Genomic DNA, 12,074 nt, shown 5'->3' with positions numbered 1-12,074 from the left:
TAATAAGCTTGTGCCGGAGGCCCTGGGGGGTCAGGCTTTTATGACGTCTCCTGGCCAAACCCCATTTGGCGGAGCCAGGAGATTGAATTTTCACCCTCGGGGCTCCTCCAGAAACAACAAAAAACCATTGCGGATGGCCACGTGGAATGTTCGAACGCTCACTGCGGAGGAGAGGCTGCCACTCCTCTGTCGGGAGCTGGACCGGTACCGCCTGGATCTCTGTGGCATTCAGGAGGTCCGGTGGACCGGTTCTGGCTCCTGCCACCATGAGGGGTGGACAGTCCTCTACTCGGGGCAGGAGACTACCAAACAACAGGGAGTGGCTCTTCTTCTGAACAAAAGAATGAAGGGGACGTGGGAGCGTGGCGGTGAGGTGTGGGAAGCTGTAAGCCCCAGGATACTTTGGGCTCGCCTTCCCATCAACCAGAGGCGAGGAGTGGTGGTCGTGGTTACTTATGCCCCCACCGAAGACGAACATCCGTGGAGGGATGCAAGCAAAGCCGATGAGTCAGACGCTTTCTATGACCTCCTGTCACAAGTGCTGGCTAAAGTGGCCACTCGGGACAGAGTCATCTTGTTGGGTGACTTCAATGCCCGAGTTGGTCATGATGCTGGCACCTGGTCTGGAGTGATTGGAAGGCATGGGCCAGATCAGCTCAATAATAACGGTAGGAGGCTGCTAGATTTTTGTGCAGCCCATGGGCTTGTAATTACCAACACGCTCTTCCGGCATCGGCGCATCCACACAACATCATGGATACATGCCGGGTCCAAGCAAGAACATCTGCTGGACTACATAGTGACGAACCAGTGAATGCGAGCCCATGTCCTTGACACCAGGACCTACTGTGGAGCTGATCTGCCCTCTGACCATCGACTAGCCATCTGTAAGATGCGCCTGCCTTTCTTCCACTCCGGTGGTGGGTGTACACCCAGGATCCCATTCCAACCAAAAGTGGCCTGGTCTCAGTTAGCTGATGAAAGTTGCAAGCGAGAATTTCATCATCGCTTGCAGCTGGGGTTGGCATCGTTCCCCACTCCACCTGATGTCGAGGGTAAATGGGCGAGGTTTAAGACTGTGACTCATGCAGCTGCAATAGCTGCTTTGGGTACGCGGTCCAGACCTCCCCAGAAACCCTGGCTGACAGAGGAGGTGTTCAGGTTAATTGAGAAAAAGCGACAGGCCCACTCTCATCGCCTACAGCATCCCACGTCAGAGAATGAGGAGGTTTACCGCAGCCTTCGCTCGGAAGTTCGGAGAGCCGTAAGGCGCTGTAAGGATGGGTGGTGGTCGCGGGTTGCTGAGGAGATGGAGTCTGCCTCAGTGGCCCGTGATCACAAATCACTATTTAACTCCATCAAAAAAGTAACCTGCAGCGCCACACCTATTACCATCATTAGAGGAAAAAACGGTGATCCAATCTCCGACCCCCAGGAACAGGTTTGCAGATTTGCTGAGCATTTCTGTGAGGTCCTGGGGTAGGGAAATTCTCTCAGCCAGGAAAACATCATGGCACAAAGTGGTGATAACCCTGCTGAGGCTGCGGTGCCTCAAATATTGGAAGAGGTCACCCCCTGTGAGTGGCTGGCTGAGGTGCCAGCTGTTGAGGAAGTACTGAGGGCGATCCGGAGTCTGAGACCAGGGACGGCTCCGGGCAGAGATGATCTCCCAAGCGAAATGCTGAGGCAGGGTGGCGTTTGTGCACAGACTGCCCTATATGACATCATAACAACAGTCTGGACCACTGGACGGGTTCCGCAGGACTGGAAGGATGCCCTGGTGGTCCCCCTCTTTAAGAAGGGGGACCGTACCGACTGTAACAACTACAGGGGCATCTCCTCCTCAGTGTGCCAGGTAAGGTCCTGGCAAGGATTATTCAACATCACCTTGCTAGGCACGGTGAGGAGAGGCTTGCGGAGCCCCAATGCGGTTTCAGGAAAGGGCAGTCCTGCACAGATGCCATATTTTCTGTCCGTCTGCTACAGCAGAGGTGTAGGGAATTCCAAAAAGACCTACATCTCTGCTTTATTGACCTGGTCAAGGCCTATGATACCATCAGTAGGACTGGGCTCTGGGTTGTTCTTCGTGCTTTCGGAGTCCCTGACCCTCTGCTCACGATCATTAAGGACCTTCATGATGGTGAGCGGGCCCGGGTAAAACTACGTGGCCGGGAGTCGGAGCCTTTCCCTGTACACCTTGGGGTGCGACAGGGATGTCCTCTGGCTCCCACATTATTTAACATCTATTTTGACCGCGTAGTTCGTGAAGCCTTCAATAGCTGTACCGGGGGAATTTCCATTTGGTACAGATATAATGGGAGGCTGATCGATGCCCGGGTGCGATCAAAGGATGGCTCCCTATTGGTCAACCACGTTATGTATGCCGATGATTTGGTAATAGCTGCTCATTCAGAAGAGGAGTTGGAGACGCTGCTGCTGAGACTGGAGCGTGCCACTAAGAGGTGGGGCCTTACCATCAGCCCCACCAAAACTAAGCACCTGCCTGGGTATTTTGTACCATCGGACACTCCACCCCCACAACTCCCAATTGGTGATGGGGCAGTTGTGGAGAGAGTGGAGAGTTTCCCATACCTGGGCAGTGTGCTAATGACCGGCTCCAGTTTATCAGCAGAGGTCTGACTCCGAATCAGTCGAGCGGCAATATCTTTTCATCGGTTGCGTAACGCTGTGTGGAAGCTACCTGGTCTGTCGCTCCGCACGAAGTTTCAGGTCTTCTCGGCCACGGTCATTCCCTCCCTTCTCTACGCTTGCGAAACGTGGACCCCCCCAGTGGAGCATCTTCGCCGGTTGGAAACATTTAGGCTGGCCTGCCTACGATCCATCCTGGGTTTAACCAGGCTGGATTGTGTGAGGAGCTCACAAGTCCTTGAAAGATCTGGGCAAAGTCCCATCAGTGAGCTCCTCCAGCAGGCAAGGCTGCATTGGCTGGGTCATGTAGCCCGCATGCCCAGCCACCGCATGCCTAAACAGCTTTTGTTCGGCCGGATCGAGGGGGCTAAACGGGCGCGGCACGGGCTAGAGAAGAGATGGAGTGATGTGGTACGGGAGGACGTGGAGCTGAGTGGACTTGCCGATGACCGGTACCAGCGGTGTCAAGATCGGCCTCAGTGGAGGAGGCTCGTGAAGGACGCTACTGGGCAGTTGGAGGCAGTCGCCCTCCAACAACAACGGAGGGCGGAGGAGCGACGCTCACAACAACGAGCGGAGCGCCGGGTGGCTAAAGCACAGCAAGTTGGTACAGTAGGGGGCACAGGTGGCGCATCAGCCAGTCATCTCGGTCATCTCGGTCAGTCGACCCGTGGCACCTGCTGGGTCTGCCCCGTGACTTCCTGCCAGCGGGCGTTCGACACTTCACGTGGCCTCAAGGTGCACATGGCCTGGCACAAGCGTCGTGGTGACGTCACCGCCACTTAGTGGCAAATGGCGGTTGTTGTTGTTGTGTGTTACTGTGTGTGTCACTGTGTGTGTTACTGTGTGTGTGTGTGTTATTGTGTGTCACTGTGTGTGTTACTGTGTGTGGTGTTACTGCTGCAATGATACACAAACACAAAGATCCCACGTATAGCCTGCGAGACTGTAGGGGCAAGTGCTGTTAGCGCGAACCCATGAAGGCCGACACGGCACACGAGGGGGTGGGTGGCCAGCGCCACGCCCGGCCGCCTTTGTCTCCCTAGTGGCGATGTTTATGCATCGCACCAGGTACTCATTTGAGGCTGAGTCGACCTAGGAGAGGCCCAGAACCGGTTCAGATAATCGTCACCAGTGTTGACCGTAGCGTAGTGCGCTAACCGTTGTACTACTGCTCCCTACATGCAACACATAACACCACACACACAACACACATGACACAATATACACACACTACACACACACTACACAAAACACACACACACACTACACACACACTACACACACGACACCACACACACTACACACACACCACACACACAACACACACACACAATTTCCCACACAACACACGCAACACTACACACACACACACTACACACAACACATTATAAAACACTACACACACAACACACGCCACACACACTATACACACACTACACGCCACACATAACACCGCTTATCCCGCTCCCCTCTCATCCCACGGACACCCCACCACTCACCACTCACCCTGCACACTCACCCTCCACTCACCACTCACCACACACTCACCACTCACCCTGCCCACTCACCACTCACCCTCCACTCACCACTCACCACACACTCACCACTCACCCTGCACACTCACCACTCACCCCGCCCACTCACCACTCACCCTGCACACTCACCCTCCACTCACCACTCACCACACACTCACCACTCACCACACACTCACCACTCACCCTGCCCACTCACCACTCACCCTGCACACTCACCCTGCACACTCACCCTCCACTCACCACTCACCACACACTCACCACTCACCACACACTCACCACTCACCCTGCCCACTCACCACTCACCCTGCACACTCACCACTCACCCTGCACACTCACCCTCCACTCACCACACACTCACCACTCACCCTCCACTCACCACTCACCACACACTCACCCTCCACTCACCACTCACCCAGCCCACTCACCACTCACCACACACTCACCACTCACCCTGCACCCTCACCCTCCGCTCACCACTCACCCTGCACACTCACCACTCACCACACACTCACCACTCACCCTGCACACTCACCCTCCGCTCACCACTCACCCCGCCCACTCCCCCTCCGCTCACCACTCACCCCGCCCACTCACCACTCACCCTGCACTCACCACTCACCCTCCGCTCACCACTCACCCTGCACATTCACCACTCACCCCGCCCACTCACCACTCACCACTCACCCTGCACACTCACCACTCACCCTGCACACTCACCACTCACCCTGCACACTCACCACTCACCCCGCCCACTCACCACTCACCCTGCACACTCACCCTCCACTCACCACACACTCACCACTCACCCTCCACTCACCACTCACCACACACTCACCACTCACCCTGCACACTCACCACTCACCCTGCCCACTCACCACTCACCACTCACCCTGCACACTCACCCTCCACTCACCACTCACCCTCCACTCACCACTCACCACACACTCACCACACACTCACCACTCACCCTGCACACTCACCACTCACCACTCACCCCGCCCACTCACCACTCACCCTCCACTCACCACTCACCACACACTCACCACTCACCACACACTCACCACTCACCACTCACCCCGCCCACTCACCACTCACCCTCCACTCACCACACACTCACCACTCACCCTGCACACTCACCACTCACCCTCCACTCACCACTCACCCTGCACACTCACCACTCACCCTGCACACTCACCACTCACCCTGCACTCACCACACACTCACCACTCACCCCACCCACTCACCACTCACCCTCCGCTAACCACTCACCCTGCACACTCACCACTCACCCTGCACACTCACCCTGCACACTCACCCTGCACACTCACCACTCACCACTCACCCTGCACACTCACCCTCCACTCACCACACACTCACCACTCACCCCACCCACTCACCACTCACCCTGCACACTCACCACTCACCCTGCACACTCACCACTCACCCTGCACACTCACCATTCACCCCACCCACTCACCACTCACCCTGCATACTCACCACTCACCCCACCCACTCACCACTCACCCTGCACACTAACCACTCACCCCACCCACTCACCACTCACCCTGCACACTCACCACTCACCCTGCACACTCACCACTCACCCTGCACACTCACCACTCACCCTGCACACTCACCACTCACCCTGCACACTCACCCTCCACTCACCACTCACCACACACTCACCACTCACCCCGCCCACTCACCACTCACCCCGCCCACTCACCCTGCACACTCACCCTCCACTCACCACTCACCACACACTCACCACTCACCACACACTCACCACTCACCCTGCACACTCACCACTCACCCTGCACACTCACCCTCCACTCACCACTCACCACACACTCACCACTCACCCTGCACACTCACCACTCACCCTGCACACTCACCCTCCACTCACCACTCACCACACACTCACCACTCCCCTGCACACTCACCCTCCACTCACCACACACTCACCACTCACCCTCCACTCACCACTCACCACACACTCACCACTCACCCTGCCCACTCACCCTCCACTCACCACTCACCACACACTCACCACTCACCCTGCTCACTCACCCTGCACACTCACCCTCCACTCACCACACACTCACCACTCACCCTGCCCACTCACCACACACTCACCACTCACCCTGCACTCACCACACACTCACCACTCACCCCACCCACTCACCACTCACCCTCCGCTAACCACTCACCCTGCACACTCACCACTCACCCTGCACACTCACCACTCACCACTCACCCTGCACACTCACCCTCCACTCACCACACACTCACCACTCACCCCACCCACTCACCACTCACCCTGCACACTCACCACTCACCCTGCACACTCACCCTCCACTCACCACTCACCACACACTCACCACTCACCCCACCACTCACCACTCACCCTCCGCTCACCACTCACCCTGCACACTCACCACTCACCGTGCACACTCACCACTCACCCTGCACACTCACCACTCACCCTGCACACTCACCACTCACCCTGCACACTCACCATTCACCCCACCCACTCACCACTCACCCTCCACTCACCACTCACCACACACTCACCACTCACCCCACCCACTCACCCTCCGCTAACCACTCACCCTGCACACTCACCACTCACCCTGCACACTCACCACTCACCCTGCACACTCACCACTCACCCTGCACACTCACCCTCCACTCACCACTCACCCTGCACACTCACCCTCCACTCACCACACACTCACCACTCACCCCACCCACTCACCACTCACCCTCCACTCACCACTCACCCTGCACACTCACCCTCCACTCACCACTCACCACACACTCACCACTCACCCCACCCACTCACCACTCACCCCGCCCACTCACCACTTACCCTGCACACTCACCACTCACCCTGCACACTCACCCTCCACTCACCACTCACCACACACTCACCACTCACCACACACTCACCACTCACCCTGCTAACTCACCACTCACCCTGCACACTCACCACTCACCCTGCACACTCACCACTCACTCACCACTCACCACTCACCCTCCACTCACCACTCACCCCGCCCACTCACCACTCACCCTGCACACTCACCCTCCGCTCACCCCACACTCACCCTGCACACTCACCACTCACCCTGCACACTCACCCTCCACTCACCACTCACCACACACTCACCCTGCCCACTCACCACTCACCCTGCCCACTCACCCTCCACTCACCACTCACCACACACTCACCACTCACCCTGCACACTCACCCTCCACTCACCACTCACCACACACTCACCCTGCACACTCACCACTCACCCTGCCCACTCACCACTCACCCTGCACACTCACCACTCACCCTGCCCACTCACCACTCACCCTGCACACTCACCACTCACCCTGCCCACTTACCACTCACCCTGCACACTCACCCTGCACACTCACCACTCACCCTCCGCTCACCCTGCACACTCACCACTCACCCTGCACACTCACCACTCACCACTCACCACTCACCCTGCACACTCACCACTCACCCTGCACACTCACCACTCACCCTCCACTCACCACTCACCACTCACCACACACTCACCACTCACCCTGCACACTCACCACTCACCCCGCCCACTCACCCTCCACTCACCACACACCCTGCACACTCACCACTCACCACACACTCACCACTCACCCTGCACACTCACCACTCACCCTGCACACTCACCACTCACCCTCCACTCACCACTCACCACACACTCACCACTCACCCTGCACACTCACCACTCACCCTGCACACTCACCACTCACCCTCCACTCACCACTCACCACACACTCACCACTCACCCTGCACACTCACCACTCACCCTGCACACTCACCACTCACCCTGCACACTCACCCTCCACTCACCACTCACCCTGCACACTCACCACTCACCCTGCACACTCACCACTCACCCTCCACTCACCACTCACCACACACTCACCACTCACCCCGCCCACTCACCACTCACCCTGCACACTCACCACTCACCCTGCACACTCACCACTCACCCTGCCCACTCACCACTCACCCTCCGCTCCCCACTCACCCTGCGCTCACCCCGCGAGGCTGCAGGGCGCGACACGTGGTGGTGGTGGTGGGGCTCGTGCGGGAGTCGCCGCCCGGCACCCCACGCGCTTCTCCCGCAGCCGCCGCTGAGTCCCCCCCCCCGTGGGGTCCCGTGGGGTCCCCTCGGCCCCCGCTCGCTCGACCCTGGCGGGACCCCCTTGGGGAAGAAGGGGGCCGCTGGGGAAGGAGGAGACGAGCCGCTGCTGCTGTTTGGTGATGGCGCAAAGCGGCGGCGTGGGGTGCAGGGTAGGCGGCGCTCGCGGGCGGTGGTGGTGGGAGGTAGTGGGGGTGGTGGTGGTGGTGGGAGGTAGTGGGGGTGGTGGTGATGGTGGTGGTGGGAGGTAGTGGGGGTGGTGGTGGTGGTGATGGTGGTGGTGGGAGGTAGTGGGGGTGGTGGTGATGGTGGTGGTGGGAGGTAGTGGGGGTGGTGGTGGTGATGGCGGTGGTGATGGGAGGTAGTGGGGGTGGTGGTGATGGTGGTGGTGGGAGGTAGTGGGGGTGGTGGTGGTGATGGCGGTGGTGATGGGAGGTAGTGGGGGTGGTGGTGATGGTGGTGGTGGGAGGTAGTGGGGGTGGTGGTGGTGATGGCGGTGGTGATGGGAGGTAGTGGGGATGGTGGTGATGGGAGGTAGTGGGGGTGGTGGTGGTGATGGCGGTGGTGATGGGAGGTAGTGGGGGTGGTGGTGATGGTGGTGGTGGGAGGTAGTGGGGGTGGTGGTGGTGATGGCGGTGGTGATGGGAGGTAGTGGGGGTGGTGGTGATGGTGGTGATGGGAGGTAGTGGGGGTGGTGGTGGTGGTGATGGTGGTGGGAGGTAGTGGGGGTGGTGGTGATGGTGGTGATGATGGTGGTGGGAGGTAGTGGGGGTGGTGGTGATGGTGGTGGTGGTGGGAGGTAGTGGGGGTGGTGGTGATGGTGGTGATGGGAGGTAGTGGGGGTGGTGGTGGTGGTGATGGTGGTGGTGGTGGGAGGTAGTGGGGGTGGTGGTGATGGTGGTGATGATGGTGGTGGGAGGTAGTGGGGGTGGTGGTGGTGGTGGGAGGTAGTGGGGGTGGTGGTGATGGTGGTGATGATGGTGGTGGTGGTGGGAGGTAGTGGGGGTGGTGGTGGGAGGTGGTGATGGTGGTGATGATGGTGGTGGTGGGAGGTAGTGGGGGTGGTGGTGATGGGAGGTGGTGATGGTGGTGATGGATGGTGGTGGTGATGGGAGGTAGTGGGGGTGGTGGTGATGGTGGTGATGGTATGTAGTGATGGTGGTGATGATGGGTGGTAGTGATGGTGGTGGTGATGGGAGATGGTGATGATGGTGGTGATGGTCATCATCACCACCACCATATCATTCAGTCATCTCCATCGCACCACCACCAACACTGATGGCGATGGCCCAGATGTTGGTGGCATTATGAAGGTGGATGATGACGCTGAACACCTGTGATAAAGAGCTTCCTAGCTCATCGGATTCCTCCAACATCAATATTTCCGAGAATGATGGTGCTCATGGTTGAGGGCGTGTGATGGTGATGATTGGATGGTGATGATGATGATGGTGGTGTTTGATGGTAGTGATGGAGGCATGGGGTGGGGATGAATGATGACCATATTGGTCGTGGTGATTGGTTGCTGATGATGATCAATGGGTGGATGATGTTGCTCCAATGCAGATGATGGCACGATTGTGAATGGCCGTTGGTGGTGATTGTGGGTGTTAGTGGTTGTGGTTTGGGCGATAATGTTCATGTATCGGTGCTGATTGTGGTGGTTGCTGTTGATCGAGGGGCGATTGATGGTGGCCATGGGCTCGTGCATAGGAACTGCATCTGCCAGCTGATCTTGACCATTCTTCACCATTCTGGTCAGTGCGGGTTGGTGAAGGCGGGTCGCGTTGGAGTATGGTCACAGTATAAGACAATGTAGTTTAGCGCTACTGCCCTCTGCTGACATTATAAACCTACTACATTGACTCAGCCAGGCAAAGCATAGCACCTGGGTCAAAAACTCAACTATTTTACATCATAAAGGCTCTTTTTGTTTGTTAAATCGCGTAAATATGAATGTGTGTTTCAGGTGAGGCCCACGAAGTTGTATCACTTTTTCAGAAGCTGCCACAAATGAGAGCCCGTGCAGGGGGCATCATCGTCATCATCACGTGGACATCTATAGGAGCAGCCAGAAACTCCAAACGCGTGACATTCATTGTAAATGTGGAGGGATTAAACTCGTTTTAAACAAAGTTTTCATTAACAACTTCGTTGAACTCGCGGTCTTTGAGAAGTGCGTCAATGGCGCCCAAACAACCGCGTGGCGCCGGCTTCGTGTGCGAGGCGTCCACACAAAATGAGAATTACTTTAAAGTAGCGAATTCATTGATTTAATCGATGCCGATTTCGTTACAGGCACGCATTGTCACGGGATCTGAGTCCGTGTGGAAAATGTGGAATTGATTGGGCAACGGGAAGTGGATGAAGTTTTGATGACAAGATTTGACCACGACACGCAGAGGAATTAAGATGAAGTAGAAGCGTCGAAAAAGCGAAACACGGAGAAAAATCCACGCGACCACGGGGGGAGAGAGACATGGAAAGGGCGGCCATAAATGACGTCACGCGATTTTGGGCGATTTTTGACCCCCCCCCCCCCTTCGTCACACGGCGTCACAAAAAGTCAGACCCCCTCCTCAAATATGACGTCACAAAGCTGCCCCCCACCCCCCAAAAATAAAACATGCTTCAAATCGCTTTCAACTATTGTCATTGTAGTGCGTGTTTAATGTGACGCTGCACTCTGATGTTGTAGGAGAAAACATTTATTTAAAAGTCTATTTAATTAAGTAGAACGTGTTGTCTGTATTTATTTAAAGTTGCGCATTTTGATGTGACGTCACATTTCTCCCCCCCCCTCGTCACACATCGTCACACATGTCTGACCCCCCCCCAGGTGCGTGACGTCATTTATGGACGGCCCCAAACTACAAATAAACAGCAGCAGCTGATCATTGTTTTTTACCCTTCTCTCTGGCAACAACACTGACACCTTTTTTTACAAGGAGTCTTGTTTGCATAGACCACAATACCTGCAGTCGTAATGCAAACAAAAAACATAACTCTGATAATGTATGCACTGTCCTTGAAGTTGATTGGTCCACACCCGAGCTGTCTCGGGTGTGGACCAATCAACTTCAAGGACAATGCATATATTATCAGAGTTGTGTTATTTGTTTGCATTACGACTGCAGGTATTGTGGTCTATGTAAACATGACTCCTTGTAAAAAAAGGTGTCAGTTGTGTTGCCAGATAGAAGGGTAAAAAACAATGATCACATTTTGTACTGGCAAATGAGGTTCCAATGGAGCCGCAGCAGTTGTCAGGGTGGACACGGGGCACGTGTCGCCCTCCACCGCACCGGGCGACGGAGTTAACGCCTCCCTCGACCTGCACCTAGCCTGGCACAACGAGGGGCTGACTGCCGTGCCTGCCTCCAGCAGTTCACCCCATCACGCCCGGGTCTGTCCCGGAGTCTCATAGTCCACTTCCACGTGACGGCCTCGAAGTGCACCTAGCCTGGCACACAAGCGCTGTCGTCACGTGCGGAGCGGTGGCAGCGTGGTTAGCGCGGCGTTGACGTCACGGTCCATGTCAACAACGGCGTCTGGTGCTTGCAGCTGGTGGTTCTGACGTCACCCCGCACGCGCCGTGACGTCACCCTCCCAGACCGTCTTGTTGACGTCATCCTCCTGCTTTTAACGCACGTGACGTCACCTGCCGCAGTGGCGCGCGCGCGCGCGGTGGTTGTCGGGAGGA

At 57.0% G+C, this 12,074-nt stretch overlaps 1 protein-coding gene across 1 annotated transcript in view; it reads right to left on the bottom strand.

Moving 5' to 3' along the window:
- LOC133341888 (uncharacterized) overlaps window positions 1-8,510 on the bottom strand; it is a 73,881-nt gene extending 65,371 nt beyond the window's left edge. Inside the window, exon 1 of the mRNA XM_061550742.1 lies at window positions 8,258-8,510. The gene's annotated coding sequence lies outside the window, so the exon portion shown is untranslated. The remainder of the gene's footprint in view (window positions 1-8,257) is intronic.
- Window positions 8,511-12,074: the final 3,564 nt, after the last annotated feature.

Source organism: Lethenteron reissneri, chromosome 1 (assembly GCF_015708825.2).
Source record: "Lethenteron reissneri isolate LAM-NWPU_2019-01 chromosome 1, ASM1570882v1, whole genome shotgun sequence".
NCBI classification, from domain to species: domain Eukaryota; kingdom Metazoa; phylum Chordata; class Hyperoartia; order Petromyzontiformes; family Petromyzontidae; genus Lethenteron; species Lethenteron reissneri.
Note: the sequence above shows the minus strand (reverse complement) of the source record. Positions and strands in the feature narration are given on the sequence as shown.